We start from the raw sequence: 16,424 nt of genomic DNA on the forward strand, positions 1-16,424 counted from the left end.
AAATGAGAGGGCACAGGAACACTTCCTGGCTCAGAATGTTGTCATGAAGCTCAAAAACAATGATGCACAGAAAGCTCCTACCTGGAACATGTGTGTTTAACAAATCAATGTCCCCTCTCCCCAGGAGAAATCTAAGTCAGAGCAATGTCAAAGCAAGGGAGCAGGGAGTCACAAGGAGAAGGTTATCAATAGCAAATGCTGCTGAGAGACTTTGACCAAGAGGAAGTCACTGACCCTTTAGAGTACTGTTTCTGGAGTGTGATGAAGATCGAAGTCAGTTAATTATAAGGAGTTAGGACAAAAAGGCATATTCAGGAAGTGTAGCCAACAGGTGCAAACAACATATTTTGAGAGGCTTGGGAGGGATCAGGAAGAGAGAAAACCACCGGATCTAGTGATAGCAGTTGTTTTCCTTTGTACACATGGAGCTCTTTTTAAAAGTTTTCTCTAGAAAGGGGGGAAGAGTATATTCTAGAACCATACACAGCTCTATTCAGAAGCCAACAGCCAACCATATGGCCTTGTATCTCCAAGAAACTCAAAGGTAGGTGGAATTAATTCCTTTTTTTCCTATTTAATAAAAAAAATTCTAAAATAAACTAGCTTCCCAGGATTTTTCAAAAGAAAAAAAATAGCCTTGTGTATTTCATTAGAATTCTACATTTAAGGCACAAGAAGATAGAGGTTAATTCCTTTTATCTGCAAGAAAGTTAAGGTACTTTTGACTAGGATCTTGCTAATCTCTGTTAATATTATCAAGAGTTAGTTTATACTTTATCAATAAACATTGACTTATTATATCAGCTTTTTAGATCCCTTACATCACTGAGTAATTGTTATAGGAAATATAAAGATGTTCATGACAGGCCCTTTGCCCTCCAGAGGAATCAACTCAATAGAGACAACAGAAAATGTATAAATAACGTGTGTATAAAGTACACTGACCAATTTAATAAAGAGCTACAGATATTAAGAAGAGAAAAGAGAAAGAGGTTACTTCTGGACTGGAAGAGCTGACTTTTCTTGGAGAAAAGATGAATTTAAGTTGGCTTTTGAAGAAAGCATAAGAGTTTCCAAGGCAGGGCCCAAGAGGGGCTGAGGGGAGGGGCAGCTCCATTGCCATCCAGGCAAGGAGAATGAATGAACAAAACCATCATGAGGACAGTTATGAACAAGAGACCATACCTAACAACCTACAAAGACAGTTCAGCTATCGGCTATACCAAAATCGACTTCACTAAACTCAAGCCCTCTAGGTGGAAGATCCATACCCCTGGGCCTTTTGGTCTGATTCATCGTTATGTTTTCACTCATGCCACTGTTTCCTAACTTCAATATTTCAGCTCTGGGGTCTGTTATTTTCCCATTGTACTCAGACTGCAGAAAGAGGAAATAACTCATCCAGCAGTGGGGATTTCTTAGTAGGGTTTTGAAGAGAGATGCTGAGGGTGGCTGACTCTGCCAAAATGTTTCCTTTTTCTCTTGCTGTTTGTCAGATATTGCAGTTGAGCAACCCTGGTGTCATCAACATGCAATCTCATCTAATTTATCTTCCTTCACTCACTCAAACTCAGCCCTTTGCCTTTTTTTTTCCTGGCTCATTTAGAGTTTCACAATCTCTTACCTCTAACTGCTGAGTAAGTTCAAAACACTGTGTATCTGGAATCAGATACCATAGTCTCCAAGAAAAAGGGCTCATAGTCACCAAGATGGCTGTGGCTACCTATTATGTCTTCATATTTTGCTTTGCCATTATTTCATTTTAAAATTTTATTTTAATTTGTCTCACAGATTCAGATTCAAACAATAAATTTTTGTGGCTGTCTTTTCCTCCAAGTCCCTCCCTTTTGAAATACAGATGGCTGAAATAAACATTCACAGAGTTCCTAGTGTCAGTCTCTCCAGAGACCCATAAAAATATTCCACACTAATAAACCATTAGTACAAGTACAGGCTATGGAATATGTGGGTCTAATGGGATCCTAACATTGACTTTTAATCACACAGATAGAGGAAATTAACTGCATTTGTAGGTCAAAAGCTTTTACGGTGTCTTGGAGGCAGGGCCACCATGGTTACTTACTCCACCCAGCTAGCACAGACATTGGGTCTTTATAATTTATCCTGACTTTATAAATCAACCTGACTTCCCTTGGATCAGCCAAGGAAACTTTCCTTTCTCCCCTAATCTCTCCTCCCTTCATCCATCTCAGTAGGAAGAAAAATGGTTTAGTTTTTGATAGAGGTTTCTAAAACAGAATTCCAGATATGATTGTTAAATATGCACTGGTATGGTATACATAGTTTGAGCCTAGTGAAGTCATATCCTAAATAAAGAAGGTAAAAGAAAACAAGGCAGTGTGTGGATGCTTCCAGCAGTCTAAAGTTTGTATAGACTCTGCCACTCCACGCCTGTGTCCGAACTCACAAATTTTGGGGCAGCAAGTATTTTCAAAGTTTTCAGTTAAACTAGGAAGGACTAGAAATGCATTAAAAAGTTTCTAGACTTGCCTCCACATCCCTGAATACAAGCCCTATTCTACCTATTATCTTCCCGCAAACCCTGAAAAGGTCAAATCCTGGGAAGTCACTTGTTGTCTCTGTCAACATACAAAGGAAGCACCTGCTGGAAGATGTTTCCTGCCTGCGGCCATCTTTGCTTCCAAGTTTGCTGCTTGTCCACAAAGCTTGCCATGGCACCTGAAGCTTAGTAAATACTCCATGAATCAACAAGTAAAAAGTGCTCAATGCTGGTGAAGTGTTCTCTTAACTGCTCACCTTACCAAAAATCAGCCTTGCTGTAACCACCAATCTCTAGTCTCTGAATTCTTGCCATATGCTTCCTTTTAGGCTCCCAAGTATTTCCACCATTTTGAGTTTTGGCCTGGATTTGGCCCACAGGCAGCAACTGGATGAGCAACTTTTATGGCTATTTTGAAATTAGACTACTTGGTTCTTCTTGGTTCTCACAGTCCCAGATTCCAGAGACTGTGATAGAAATCCATTATAACATGATGGTATAAAAGAGTAAAAATGTGGGGAGCTACTACATGTCATAGCCAGCTTCCAAGGGAGCCTCAGTGACCCTGCCTCCCAGTCTCCATGCTCTCATCTGATCTCCTCTTCTGGAGGGTAGACTGGGCTTAGAGTTTGCTTCTGCCAAAGTGAACACCGTAGAATAAGTGATAGTATATTACTTCCAAGATCTGGTTATAAATGACTGCTGATTCCATCTTGTAATATCTCTCTCTCTCTCTCTCTCTCTCTCCCTCTCTCTCTCTCTCTCTCTGCTTTAAGGTAGGGGTGGGGAACCTTTTTTTGCCAAGGGCCATTTGGATATTTATAACATCATTCACAGGCCATACAAAATTACCAACTTAAAAATTAGCGGGCTCTATATGGTCAAACATTTCATTAACTCATCCCTAATGCCTTGACAGGGTCAGACCAAATGATTTCACAGGCCGTAGACCGCCTGTGGGCCGGATGTTCCCCACCCCTGATCTAAGGGAAGCCAGTTACCAAGTGGAGCAGCCCCATGGAGAAGCCCGTGTGGCAAAGCATTGAGGCCTCTGAGTGGACAGCCAGTGAGGAGCTGAGGTCTGCCGCCAGCCACCTGTGTGCGCTTGGAAGTGGACGCTCCAGCCCATCCAGCCTTGCGATGACTGCAGTGCTGGCCAACAACTTGACTGCAGCCTCATGAGAGACCCTGAGCCAGAATCACTCAGCTAAGGCAGCCCAGAGCTCTGACCCACAGAAACTATGAGCTAGTAAATGTTTGTTGTTTTAAACTATCAGATGTTATGATTATTACATAGCAATAGATTACTAATACATTAAATTAGGGTCAGCAAATACTTTCTTAAAGGGCCAGATAGTAAATATTTGGGTATTTGCAAGCCATACAATGTCTATCGTACTCCTCAGTTCGGCAATTGTAGCCCCAAAGCAGTCAGAGACAATGAGTAACTGAAAGCATACGGCTCTACTCCTATATAATTTAATTTACAAAAACATTCATCCAGCTTATGGTCCATAATGTGCCAAGCTCTACACCAAACCAATATATTTTCAGTCTTTATGATTTCTAATGTCTCATTGTTCTTCAGCTACATCCTATCGGGGGACAAGCATGTTAAATTCGGTCATTGAGTTTGTTGTGTAGTGTGAAGGGGACACCCTCCCCCATGACTAGTTTTTAATTACTATTAAAAAGTGAGGTTGGAGCTCTGAAAGAAGGAAAATAAGGTATAAGGAAAGTCCCTTCCAGAGTTGGAGAAGAAATAAAAATCCAGACCTTTTCCTCTTTTTCTAATCCCAGGAGAGTTTAGAAGAATAAAGAGAAGCTGGTGAGGAGATCAGATATCCGAACCTTAGCCAAACACTGACACAGAGCCTGGGTGAATGCTTTAGATACATTTAGATAGGCACAAGAGTCCTAAAAGCTTCAGAAGTGGTCACCCAATTCCGTGGGTAGTTGAAGGCTCAAAGCCTCTAGAGCAGTGGTTCTCAACCTTCCTAATGCCGCGACCCTTTAATATAGTTCCTCATGTTGTGGTGACCCCCAACCATAAAATTATTTTCGTTGCTACTTCAAAACTGTAATTTTGCTACTGTTATGAATCATAATGTAAATATCGGTTATGCAGGATGTATTTTCATGGTTACAAATTGAACATAATTAAAGCATAGTGATTAATCACAAAAACAATATGTAATTATATATGTGTTTTCCGATGGTCTTAAGCGACCCCTGTGAAAGGGTCGTTTGACCCCCAAAGGGGTTGCGACCCACAGGTTGAGAACCGCTGCTCTAGGAGAATCCCTGAGTCATTTGGACAAAAATGGCACATGATTGATAGCACAACATTGGTTAATGGAGCCTGAAATAAGGTTTATAGCCTCCCACAGATTCGGCACAGCATTCAGAGGATGCAGAAGTTCTCACGTGGTCCCCACAGAAGTATTAAGAAGACCATTTACGACCCCGGTGAGGTTGAAACAGCCCCCGTGAGGTAGGGACGACCCTGGTCAGGTCGAAACGGCCCCGGTGTGGTAGGGACAACCCCGGTCAGGTTGAAACGGCCCCCGTGAGGTAGGGACGACCCCGGTGAGGTTGAAACGGCCCCCGTGAGGTAGGGACGACCCCAGTCAGGTCGAAACGGCCCCGGTGTGGTAGGGACAACCCCGGTCAGGTTGAAACGGCCCCGGTGTGGTAGGGACAACCCCGGTCAGGTTGAAACGGCCCCGGTGTGGTAGGGACGACCCCGGTGAGGTTGAAACGGCCCCCGTGAGGTAGGGACGGCCCCGGTGAGGTTGAAACGGCCCTGGTGAGGCTCAGATGGCCCTGGTGAGGTTGAGACTACTCCAGTGAGGTTGGGACAAATAAAGGGGACCAGTATGGACTGATGAACAGGGGTAGATACAGAAGCAGAGCAACATTGAACAGAATGTTAAACTACAGTGGGAAGCCTGGGGAGGGTTGGGGGGGGGATTAAGAGACCAACTGAAGGACTTATATGCATGCATATAAGATTAACCAATGGACACAAGACACGGGGCGGGGGGTGCGGGGGGTTTGGGCCGGAGGAATGTCAAGGGGGGGAAAAAAGGAGACATATGTAATACTCTTTGTAATACTTTAAGAAATAAAAATTATTAAAATTTAAAAAAAATTATTAAAAAAAAAAAAAAAAAGAAGACCATTTAGTCAACAGAGTCAGAGCTGCCTAAGGATGGGACCTCAATGACCAGAGGCAATGGCAGGGTCTAGAGAAGGCAGCAAGGGAAGAGAATCAATTTCCTCTCTGGAAAGGATACTCTTTGCATCATTAATATTTCTTTTCCCCAAAGCACCATTCTATATAGGACATGCCCAAAGGTCGGGGGACCAGCTCCAATACCAGGACATTCAGCAGAGGCCAACAAGCAAAGATGAGTGGAAACAGATTCATGCCCAGAAGCTTCTCACAGACTAGCCACCTCTCCCCCATTCCTGAGAAGATATGTGAGCTCCTCTACCTCATAGGCCAATGGGCCACCTGGGAAAGAACAGAGAAAGGGAGAGGAAGTCTGGGAGAGCAAACATTAACCCAAAAGAGATTGATTGACCTCAATACATAAGTGTTTAAATCAGAGGGGGTTAAAGTACTTTTACTTGATACGTTTCCACTGTTTTCCCTGCTAGACAGAGTATGAGGGCTCATGAGAAAGTTTATCTCACCTATCATTCTAATTTTCTGTTGCTACCACAACAAATTACCACAAACAGCACAAATGTGTTATCTTAAAGTTCTGTGGCTCAGAAATCCAACACGGGTTTACGGGGCTATAATCAAGGTAGAAAAGGCTACTTCCTTTCTGAGGCTCTAAGGGAGATCCCTTTCCTTTCTTTTTCCAGCTTCTAGAAACAGCTTGTGTTCCTGAGCTCCTGGTCCCTTTCCCTTCCTCAGAGCCAGCAATGCAGCATCTCTCTGACTGTGTACCCATGGTCCCATCTCTTTCTCACACCCAGAAGAAATGTTCTCCACTTTTGAGAATTTGTGTGATTTAACTGGACCCACTGGCCATGTAAGGTAACATATGCATAGGTTACATCTGGACGTTTGCAGGGGCAAGGATGCAATATTCTGTCTATACAACTATGGAAATAAGGAAATTATATTCAATTTCAATTTATGCTGTCAGTAAATTTGGGACCCTGATAATAAGAATACCCAATATTTAAGTGTAATTTATATTCTGCACATATTATAATTTATTAACCTTCAAAATACTTACCTTCTACATTACTGGCTAATTCCTTAAACTTTTCAACTAACCTTGAATTAAAATTTTTTAAAGCATAAACTATGTCTATTGGAGGCAGCAACCTCACTCAAAAAATCACCAACGGCTCTTGCAAACATTCACTTTACCAAAAGCACATTTCAGTGTAGAATTCAAAACAGCAGGGTATGAACCCTGTGTAAACAGCAAGAAATAGATAAGACTCTTCAGTGAAAGGGTTTTAAAAACTCCCTGAAGAACTGGTTTTCTTCAATTAAAATCTAACAAACCAGCATACTCCACCGTTAAATTAGGCAACCTAATTAATTATTGAATGGCACCAACCATGTAAATCATAGAGGAGACTCCTGCCAGAATAACACTTGGTGTCAAGAGTTAACACTTGCTACAAATGATGTGCACTCTAAATGAACTAACAATATCATTCTTACAAATATTAAAGCATGAATATTGGTTGAGAGTTTTGTGTTAGCTCTGTTTTGAGTGCTTGTTTCTTGTTTGTGGAGCTTTTTGTTTTGTTTTGTTTGTTTTCAGATAAAGAATATTTAAATTAAAGCTATATTTGAGAACTATCATAGTTATTCTTTCCAACTATCTTTTATTACTATAATTTTTAGCAAAGATTTTCAATAATCAATTATTGATTCAAAGAAAATACATCTAGGCTGTATATGACTGCCTTATCTCAAATACATTTTTAAATATACTATTTACCATAAGTTAGATCACTTCCACAAAAGGAAACAACATATCTGGCAATGAACAAATTTAGAAATTCCTTTGGAGAAATTAAATATTTGGGTTTTACAGTGGTGATGGTTGTCAGTGATGTCATAGACCATATACAGGGATAGAGTTGCATTTTTCTGAGATTTTTGTAGCCACTGAAAATAAGTTCATTTTCATTATAAAATAGTCAGCTTAATGAAATTGTATGAAGGCCCAGGTTCCATGTTTTCTTGAGGACTAAGAGGAATTCTCTTCAGTTTTTTTTATAAAGTTTTCTTTGTAGGCAAACTTTTATCCATTCTACAGAAACTACACATCTACAGAAACTTCTCTCAGAAGAGCAAAAGTACTAAAACATTATACTTCTTAATTGTTACATACATTTCTGCAACTTTTCATCTTTTCTTTTGCTCGGTCATCTGAGGACATAGTCAACAACACTATCAGGTCATTTGAAAAAACCCAGCCACCTATAATCAACGAGGCAGCATTGTGTGGGTATTTATCTATATATATAAAAACTTAAGCAACCATCGCAACCAAACGGACAACCGAACAGGCTGTGTGGGGCGACCAGGCCGACAAGGGTTAGTGAGGGTGACCAAACGACTGAGCAGTAGGCTGCATGGGGTGATCAGGCTGGCAGGAGGGGGAAGTTGGGGCAACCAGGCCACAAGGAGAAGGCAGTGAGGGGTGACCAGGCTGGCGGGGGGTGGGGGGGGGGACAGTTGGGGGCAACCAGGCCAGCAGGGGGAGGGTAGTTAGGGGTGACCAGGTTGGCGGGGGGGGGGGGGGCAGTTGGGGGCAACTAGGACAGCAGGGAGGGGAGATGGGGGTGACCAGGCCAGCGAGGGGGGCAGTTAGGGGCAATCATGTGGGCAGGCAGGTGAGCAGTTAGGAGCCAGTGGTCTCGGATTGTGAAAGGGATGTCCAATTGCCGGTTTAGGCCTGATTCCCAGGATTGGGCCTAAACTGGCAGTCGGACATCCCTTGAGGGGTCCTGGATTGGAAAGGGTACAGGCTGGACTGAGGGGCACCCCCCCACATGAATTTTGTGCACCGGGCCTCTAGTTGTACAAAAGACACCTGTAAGCAGCTAAACCAAACATGGACACAATAAAAGAGGAAGGTTATAAAGGAACGTAAGGAATGTAAAATTAAATGTTATGCAAATGTCAAGGAAGGAAAGTTGGTTCAACTGGGTCAGTAAAGAAAAGTTCAATGTAAGGATGTGGTGTCTGGGCTGAGTTATGAACAGTCAGGAGGCTACAATGATTGAGGGGAAGGGTTACAGTCATCAAGAACAGCAATATGAACTCCTAATTTTGCAGAGAATCAGAAACAACACACAGGTCCCTATCCTTAGCAAAATGTAACAGACACAGATCTTAATGGCCATGTGGAATAGTGGAAAGAGCATAGGTTTAGGCATAAAAAGGCATCAGGACTAAGAAGTAAGGTCCAGTCACTATGTGGTCACTTATAATTTTACTAGAGGCCTGGTGCATGAAATTCATGCTTAGGTACAGTCACTAGGCCTGGCTTGTGATCAGAGCCATCTTCCCCAGCTGCCCTCAGCCAGCCCCACTCCCTGCTGCCACCCACCCCCATTTCCCCATTCGCCATTGGGTGATCTGTGCCTGACGGTCGGGAGAAGGGACCAAGAGGTCAGCTGTTCCAGCCCACTCATCAGCCCTGCCCCAGCAGTGGGTGGCCATCAGGCAATCGGAGCCTGCTGGACAGGTAAAGGGACCAAGAGGTGGTCAGTGTGCCTCATAGTGACTGATCCAGTGGTCTTCTGCCGTTAGGGTCAATTTGCATATTACCCTTTTATTATATAGGATTACCTTTCTAAGCCTCAGTTTAACACTCTGTAAGCGTCAAGAGTAATAAAAAGTTGGCAATGTTGTTGTATTTGTAAGCAAAAAGCATAGCTCCTAGTGCAACATTATATTTGAAATAAATGTTAGTTATCTACATTAATAAAAGAGAAAGATGCAAATTGACTATACCTTCATGATGCCCACCAGCCAATCAGGAGTGAGTATGCAAATTAACCCAACAAAGATGGCTGGTTAATTTGCATACGCGGGTGCCAAGTGGCTGGGGGTGGGGCGGGACATAGGCGTTCTGCACTGCCCCAGTCATTCTGGGCTTCTGGGCAGTGTGGGAAGGCAGAAAAGTGGCTCCGGTCCTGAACTAAGGCAGAAAGGCAGATCTGGGCCAGAGCGAAGGCAGTGCCGGCAGCCAGGGGAAGGAAGGCCCATCCTTGCACAAATCTTCATGCATCAGGCCTCTAGCTTTGTTACAAAGTTTCTCCATAGCAAAGGCCTAAGTACTTCCTTATATGTAGATAAATTTCCTCTTCTAAGATTACTCTGCATCTAACTTCTAAATTCTCTTTCTAAAATTAACTCTGGGATCTTGAGACTAGAATAATAGAAATCTCACATGATATTTTTCCAGGAGCAAGATACTGAAAAACTGCTAAAGATAGATTCGGAAAAGAAAAGAAAATTGGAAAAGTATGCACATATAGGAAAATTATGGCTATAAAATTTCAAAATCACATTGAAAAATGCCAAATGCTGGAATTTCCTATAAAACGTAATTATATTTATTTCAAGAAGAAATAGTTCGGAAAGCTGGGTTTGAGAAGTTCCTCACATTTTGGCCTAACTATTTCCAATTATGCTGGAACTTCATTATCAGTCCTGACACTGGAAATGTATCATTATCTAAACAATCATTTCCATTTCACAGAAATCTCAGGACTATTTTGCTAACAATTGAGCCATAACAGTGCTGTTCCCATGGTTACCAAGAGTTCTAATTTCAGTTCCTCAATAAGCATTTTAACATGTAAGATTGTACAATGCTTCAGAATAGGGCCCTCTTAGTTCCACATGCTCTTTCTATTATTTCTCCCCAAGTTTCTCACACCCAGTCCCTATTTAAGCTTCCTGTTTTGTTCTTTTTTTTTTTTTTTTTTACTAAAGTTTGTGTGCCCAACCTATATAGTCCTTGTGTTCATAGCCAATAAACAAGGTATTGGAGCAAAGTTTAGAGACAGGACTTGAGCAAAGATTAAAAAAATCAAGTCCTCATCACTCCCCATGGCCCTATATTTAACCCTATAACCATAGCAGTCAGGGAAAGAGCAGCGTGAATCCTAACTCTGGGATCCTCAGCAATTCTGTAATTCCATTTTGTCTCAGTTTGAATTTCTCAACAACAAAGGAATTTGGTGCTCAAATCTCTGGGAGATGCTGTCTCTAGAGATTTGGGACTTAACCAGAATCCATAGAATGAGTTTCACAGGTTCTCATCTTGTAAAATTATGACAAAATAGATAAACATTTGAATAATAATTTAAAAAATATTTGTACTAAACTAACGGACTTAGTGTCATTGTGTTATTTAAAATCTCTCCCACAACTGGAACTGAAAATAAAGCAGAGACTTCTGTTTAAACATAATACTTTGAACATATGTTTTTGTCTTCACTCCTTCCCCATATTTCATTAAAATGACACAAGAGATATGGAAAAAAAGGAATGAGGACAGAGAAGAAAATGACAGCATCAAAAATTTTGAGCCTATAAACCAACAAATGAGGGTGACTGATTAAAATGGGAGAAAGTTAAAAATACACCAACAATATAGTAAGATTAGGAATACGCTTATTTATGTCAAAGAACCCTTGAACGTTCCAAAATGAAAGATCTTTTACCTCTAAAGAGAGGTAAAGCCCTGCCAGGGTGGCTCAGTTGGTTGAGCATCACCCTGTGCACCAAAAGGTCGTAAGTTGGATTCCCCAGTTCAGGGCACATACCCAGGTTGCAGGTTCAATCTCAGCTGGGGAGCATGCAGGAGGCAACTGATCAGTGTATCTCTCTCACATTGATGTCTCTCTCTTTCTCTGCCCCTCTTCCTTCCCCTTCCTCTCTTTCTAAAATAACTAAAACAGTGGCATCACACCTTCGCGCAATGCCTTCACATGATGTAATCACAAGATGGCCACCACAAGATGGCCACCCTCACGTCACCAGTTAGGCATCAATTAGGCCAGCAGGGGAGTGGTTAGGGGGCAATCAGGCAGGCAGGCAGGCGAGCCGTTAGGAACGAGCAGTCCGATTGTGAGAGGGATGTCTGACTGCTGGTTTAGGCCTGATCCCTGTGGGTCCCAAATTGGAGAGGGTGCAGGCCTGGCTGAGGGACACGCGCGCCCCCCTCCCCCCCGCCATGCATGAAGTTCGTGCACTGGGCCTCTAGTATTTTATAAAAGAGAGGTAAAGATGTGACTGAAATAGATACATATTTGAAAACCACTTCTATATTAAAAGCCAAAAGATTTAGACTCACTCCTTGCCTAGATTCACCTTTCCCATTCACATACTCAGCCAGAGAACTTTCCCTTCTATATTTGAATACTACCCAGCAAAAAAAAACTACTCTTTGGAGGGACTGAAGCTTTCAGTTCTATATCCCACATATGAGTGTAATCATCTGGCTCTTGACATTTTCCACCTGACTTATTTCACTTAGCATAATGTTCTCAAGATCTGTCCATGTTGTTGCAAGTGGAAGTATTTAATATTTTCTTATGGCTGAGCAATATTCCATTGTGTATATGTACCACATTCTCTTTATCCAATAAATATAGGGGTACATATATCTCTACAAATAAATGTTTTCAAAATTTTGGATAGGTACCCAAAAGAGGAATTGCTGGGTCATATGATAATTCTATCCTAATCTTTTGTGGAATCTCTGTACTGCTTCAAGCTTTTTTAAATCAAAAGATTTCACATGAAAATCTGGACTATCAGACTTCTCTTAAAATACTAGAATATGTTGCATTACTGGGTCTACATTAATGCAGGCAACGTTCAGTATGCAATCGCCAGGTTACCAAAGGAATGTGTCAATCTCTTTAATGCATGCCTCTCTGGTCTCTATAGTTTTTGAAGTTTCAACACCTCCTATATACATAGCACTAAAGATTCTATTATGATTGCAAAATAATAACAATATTATAAATATTTCTTGACGATATTGTCAGTTACCTTGACAATATAAAAATTGCCCATGACTGAAGGTAGACATTGAAGGGTGAGGTGAGATAAAGGCAAAAGTACAAATGCTAACACCTTCATCTTTTCAAATTTGAAAATCATGAATTGATAGAATAAGGTATAAATGTTAAAATACATTATTTAAATTTATAAAAGTCACAAGGGGGAAAAATAAAATAATAATTTAACTCTTGGAATGAGGAAAGGAGAAGTGAGATTGATTTAAGTGTCCTAGCAGATTGGGCAATTGATGTCAAAATTTGGTAAACCAAAAGCTAGCCATGTAATGATTTTAATTGTTAATATTCAACCAACCCCTAAACAATTAAAATAGGCTAGTTTAAGAGTTTACAATAACTCTCCAGGATTGAACTATGTATGTATGGTGGGGTGTAGCAGGGATTATTGTTTCTTTTAATAAGAAGCCATTTTTTCTCCCACCAATTGTTTGGAGTCAGAAGTGAAGATGCCATAAGATTTTTTTAAAATATTTTTTTATTGACTTTAGAGAGGAAGGGATGAGGGAGAGAGATATAGAACATCAGTGGTGAGAGAGAATCATTGATCAGCTACCTCCTGCATGCCCTGCACTGGGGATTGAGCCTACAACCCAGGTATGTGGCCTGACCGGGAATCGAAGCATGTCATACACAGAGCAGGGCCCATGGGGCGTGGGGGGGGGGTTGGGTCGCCACCCTCTATCACCCACAGAGCAGGGCCGATCAGGGGGTTGGGGCACCGCCACTGTCACACTCGGGGCAGGGCCAATGGAGAGGTTATGGCTCTACCCTGTCACACACAGAGCAGGGCCCGTGGGGGGCGGGGGGGTTGGGGCGCCACACCCTGTCACACACAGAGCAGGGCCGATCAGGGGGTTGATGCGCTGCACCCTGTCAAACACAGAGCCGCAGGGCAATCAGGGGATTGGGGAGCTCCCCCCTATCAGGCACAGAGCAGGGCTGATCAGGGGTTTGGGGTGCCTTCCCCTGTCATGAACAGAGCAGGGTGGATAGGGAGATTGTGGCCCCGCCCCCTGTCACACACAGAGCCACAGGGCGATCAGGGGGTTTGGGCGCTGCTCCCTGTCACGCTGATCCCAGTGCCAGGAGCCTCACTGCTCTTCTGATCCCGGAGCCGGGAGGCATATTACCCTTTTACTATATAGGATAGAGGCCTGGTGCATGGGTAGGGGCTGGCTGGTTTGCCCTGAAGGGTGTCCTGGATCAGGGTGGGGGTCCCCACTGGGGTGCCTTGCCAGTCTGGGTGAGGGGCTGAGGGCTGTTTTCCGGAAGCGAGTGACTGAAGCTCCCAACCGCTCCTTGTTTCCTTTTTTTTTTTTTTTTATTCTGGGCCAGCTTTAGCTCTGAGGCCTCACTGCTGAAAACATCGATACAATGTTGCAGTCTGGCTGGCTTTCAGTCCGGCTGGTTTCTGGGGTTTTGTTTAGCTTCTTATTTGCAACATAGTACATAGTTGCTTAGAGTTGCAGCTGAGAGGCCGGCAGCGGCAGGCAGGGATCGTTGGAGTCCGCAGTCACTGGAGCAAGCAAGCCTCCCTGCTCGCTTCAGTGCATGGCTGCCGGCTGCCATCTTGGTTGTCAGTTAATTTGCATATACTCACTGATTAGCCAATGAAAAGGGTAGCGGTCGTACGCTAATTACCATGTTTCTCTTTTATTAGTGTAGATCATCCTTCAGTCAATTGTCAGCTTCTAATGAATGAGTGGGAGCCCCATTCCTCCCAATCTGCCTCCTTCTTTCTTTTTTTCACCCTTAAACCACCCTGCAAACCCTCCATATACATCCCACAGTTCCTACTCCAATCAGCTGGCATTCTAGGAATTCAAGGCCATGCAGCCCTATGTCTCAAGCTCCATCCTGGGAGAAAAGAAACAAAACCATGTGTAGTCTTCTAAAGAAACAGGCATAGGACTTCATAGTAAAGCATCTACAAGTAATCCAAAACTGACTCCATGCAAATATAATTATTCCACATGACATAATGATGATTTATAAAAAGATATCTTTCCCATTATAGGTAAGCACAAAGAGGGTGACAAATACATATAACTGAATTTTTTTTTTTGCAATATTGTTGATAATAAAATTTTGTGAACAACTTAATTCCTCAACCATAAGGGAAATTTAAATAAATTCTAAATGCTAATTACTATTCCCTACTAGGTTTCCACATGGCTGGCTCTTTCTCAACGCTCTTCAAAAAGACCTTCAGGGATTACTACCTACCACCGTCCTCCAACAGTTTCTCATTATCTTGTATTTTTATGTTTTATTTTTATTATAGCTATTTCCCGACTTAACTACATATTTTTGGAATTTATCTCTATGTTTATTGTCTGTCTTTGCTAATCAGGATGTAGCCTCCATGAGATCAAGGAGCCTATATATTCTGTTAACTATCATATCTCCTGTATGGACAGAACGTGGCATATAATAGGTTCTCAATAAATATTTTTTTTAAAAAATCAATAAGTTTCAAGTATTAAAATTATAAATACAAAAATGTATAGTTTGATGGAAAATATCTTGCTTAAACATAAACAACATAAACTATGATTTTAACAGTGTTAAAACATTTTGCATGTGAGTTAAAGGAACAATTATAAGAGCTTAATTTACTAAGGCAGAATAATTATGAATAACATTTTCTTACTTGTATTATTAGTTACATTAATGCCATTAAAAGTGTTTATGAATTTTTAATCGTCCAGCTTAATCTTGCTCAGATGTACTTAATAACATGAAAGGATATCTTGGCTTTCCTGGTGGAAAACATTAGTGCACTGTGATATAAACCTAACTCTTTGAAATGCTTAGAGACTAATTTATACATAAGCCTTAAACTTACATCCTTAGCAATTACACAATGAATCTCTTTTAAGGTTAGCATTTTTCTGAAATGTAAATCGTAAGGTCTAAATTAGTCATAGAAGAGGTTTTGAGCTTATGCATTGAGGAAATATAAGTATCATCTTGCTCACATGTCTTCAAGCTTTTCCGTAGGAAGTAATCACTGTTCACAAAAGATTTGTTTCTGCATAATTGTCCTTACCATGCCAATCAGGAGACTGATGCAGCAGCACCATTCCTTAAAAATTCAAGCTCAAGGCTGCACGGTGTATGTACCTCCATTATGACAATTACCTTGTAGCTTTGTCATTACTTATTTACACGTCTGCCTCCCCCATCAGACTAAAAACTGCTTGAAGGCAGGAGAATAGATATTCATAAATTATTTATTGAATTTTAAAAATTTAATAGATTATGCCTGAGATTAAATCACATTAGATATGGAAAGTTTACAGAAAATTGGATTTTCAGATGTAAAAATACTAGGGGCTCAATGCACAAATTTGTGCACCTTGAAAGGAACTGTGGGCCATGAGGCTACAGTGGGCACAGGGGTGGGTGGGGGGGTCTCGGCCTCCTCCGTGCCCCTGCCTGGCCCCTCCTGCCACAGATCCTGGTCCCCTGTCTGCCGGCAGGCCTGCTCCCACACGCTGATGGTGCCGGTCCCGCTTGCACCCACTGATGGCGTGAAGTGATTGGGGCTAGTGCCAGAAGTGGGTGCGAGCGGTGACTGCTGCCCTGATCACCCCTCAGGAGCAGGGGGAGGTGAAGAAGCCCTCAGGGGTGATCAGGGCTGGCAGCTGCCACTCACACCCACTGATGGTGCTGAGCAATCGGGGCAGGTACCGGGTGCCAGCAGCAGGTGCAAGTGGTGGCTCCGGTGCCAGCAGCAGGTGCGAGCACCCAGCAGGACCACAGTGTGCAGTAGCAAAGAATTTTCAGTAACCACCAGAGGTTC

The 16,424-nt window shown here is 42.2% G+C and overlaps 1 long non-coding RNA gene across 1 annotated transcript; it reads left to right on the plus strand.

The window, feature by feature from the left end:
* Window positions 1–232: 232 nt before the first annotated feature.
* On the plus strand, window positions 233–14,936 carry LOC139005322 (uncharacterized). The gene is made up of 3 exons (XR_011470671.1): window positions 233–544; window positions 6,401–6,575; window positions 14,780–14,936. It is a non-coding gene; the product is annotated as an uncharacterized lncRNA (long non-coding RNA).
* The last annotated feature ends 1,488 nt before the right edge of the window (window positions 14,937–16,424 follow it).

Source organism: Myotis yumanensis, unplaced genomic scaffold (assembly GCF_028538775.1).
Source record: "Myotis yumanensis isolate MYYU_CA2020_CCGP unplaced genomic scaffold, mMyoYum1.0.hap1 SCAF_3, whole genome shotgun sequence".
Classification (NCBI taxonomy): domain Eukaryota; kingdom Metazoa; phylum Chordata; class Mammalia; order Chiroptera; family Vespertilionidae; genus Myotis; species Myotis yumanensis.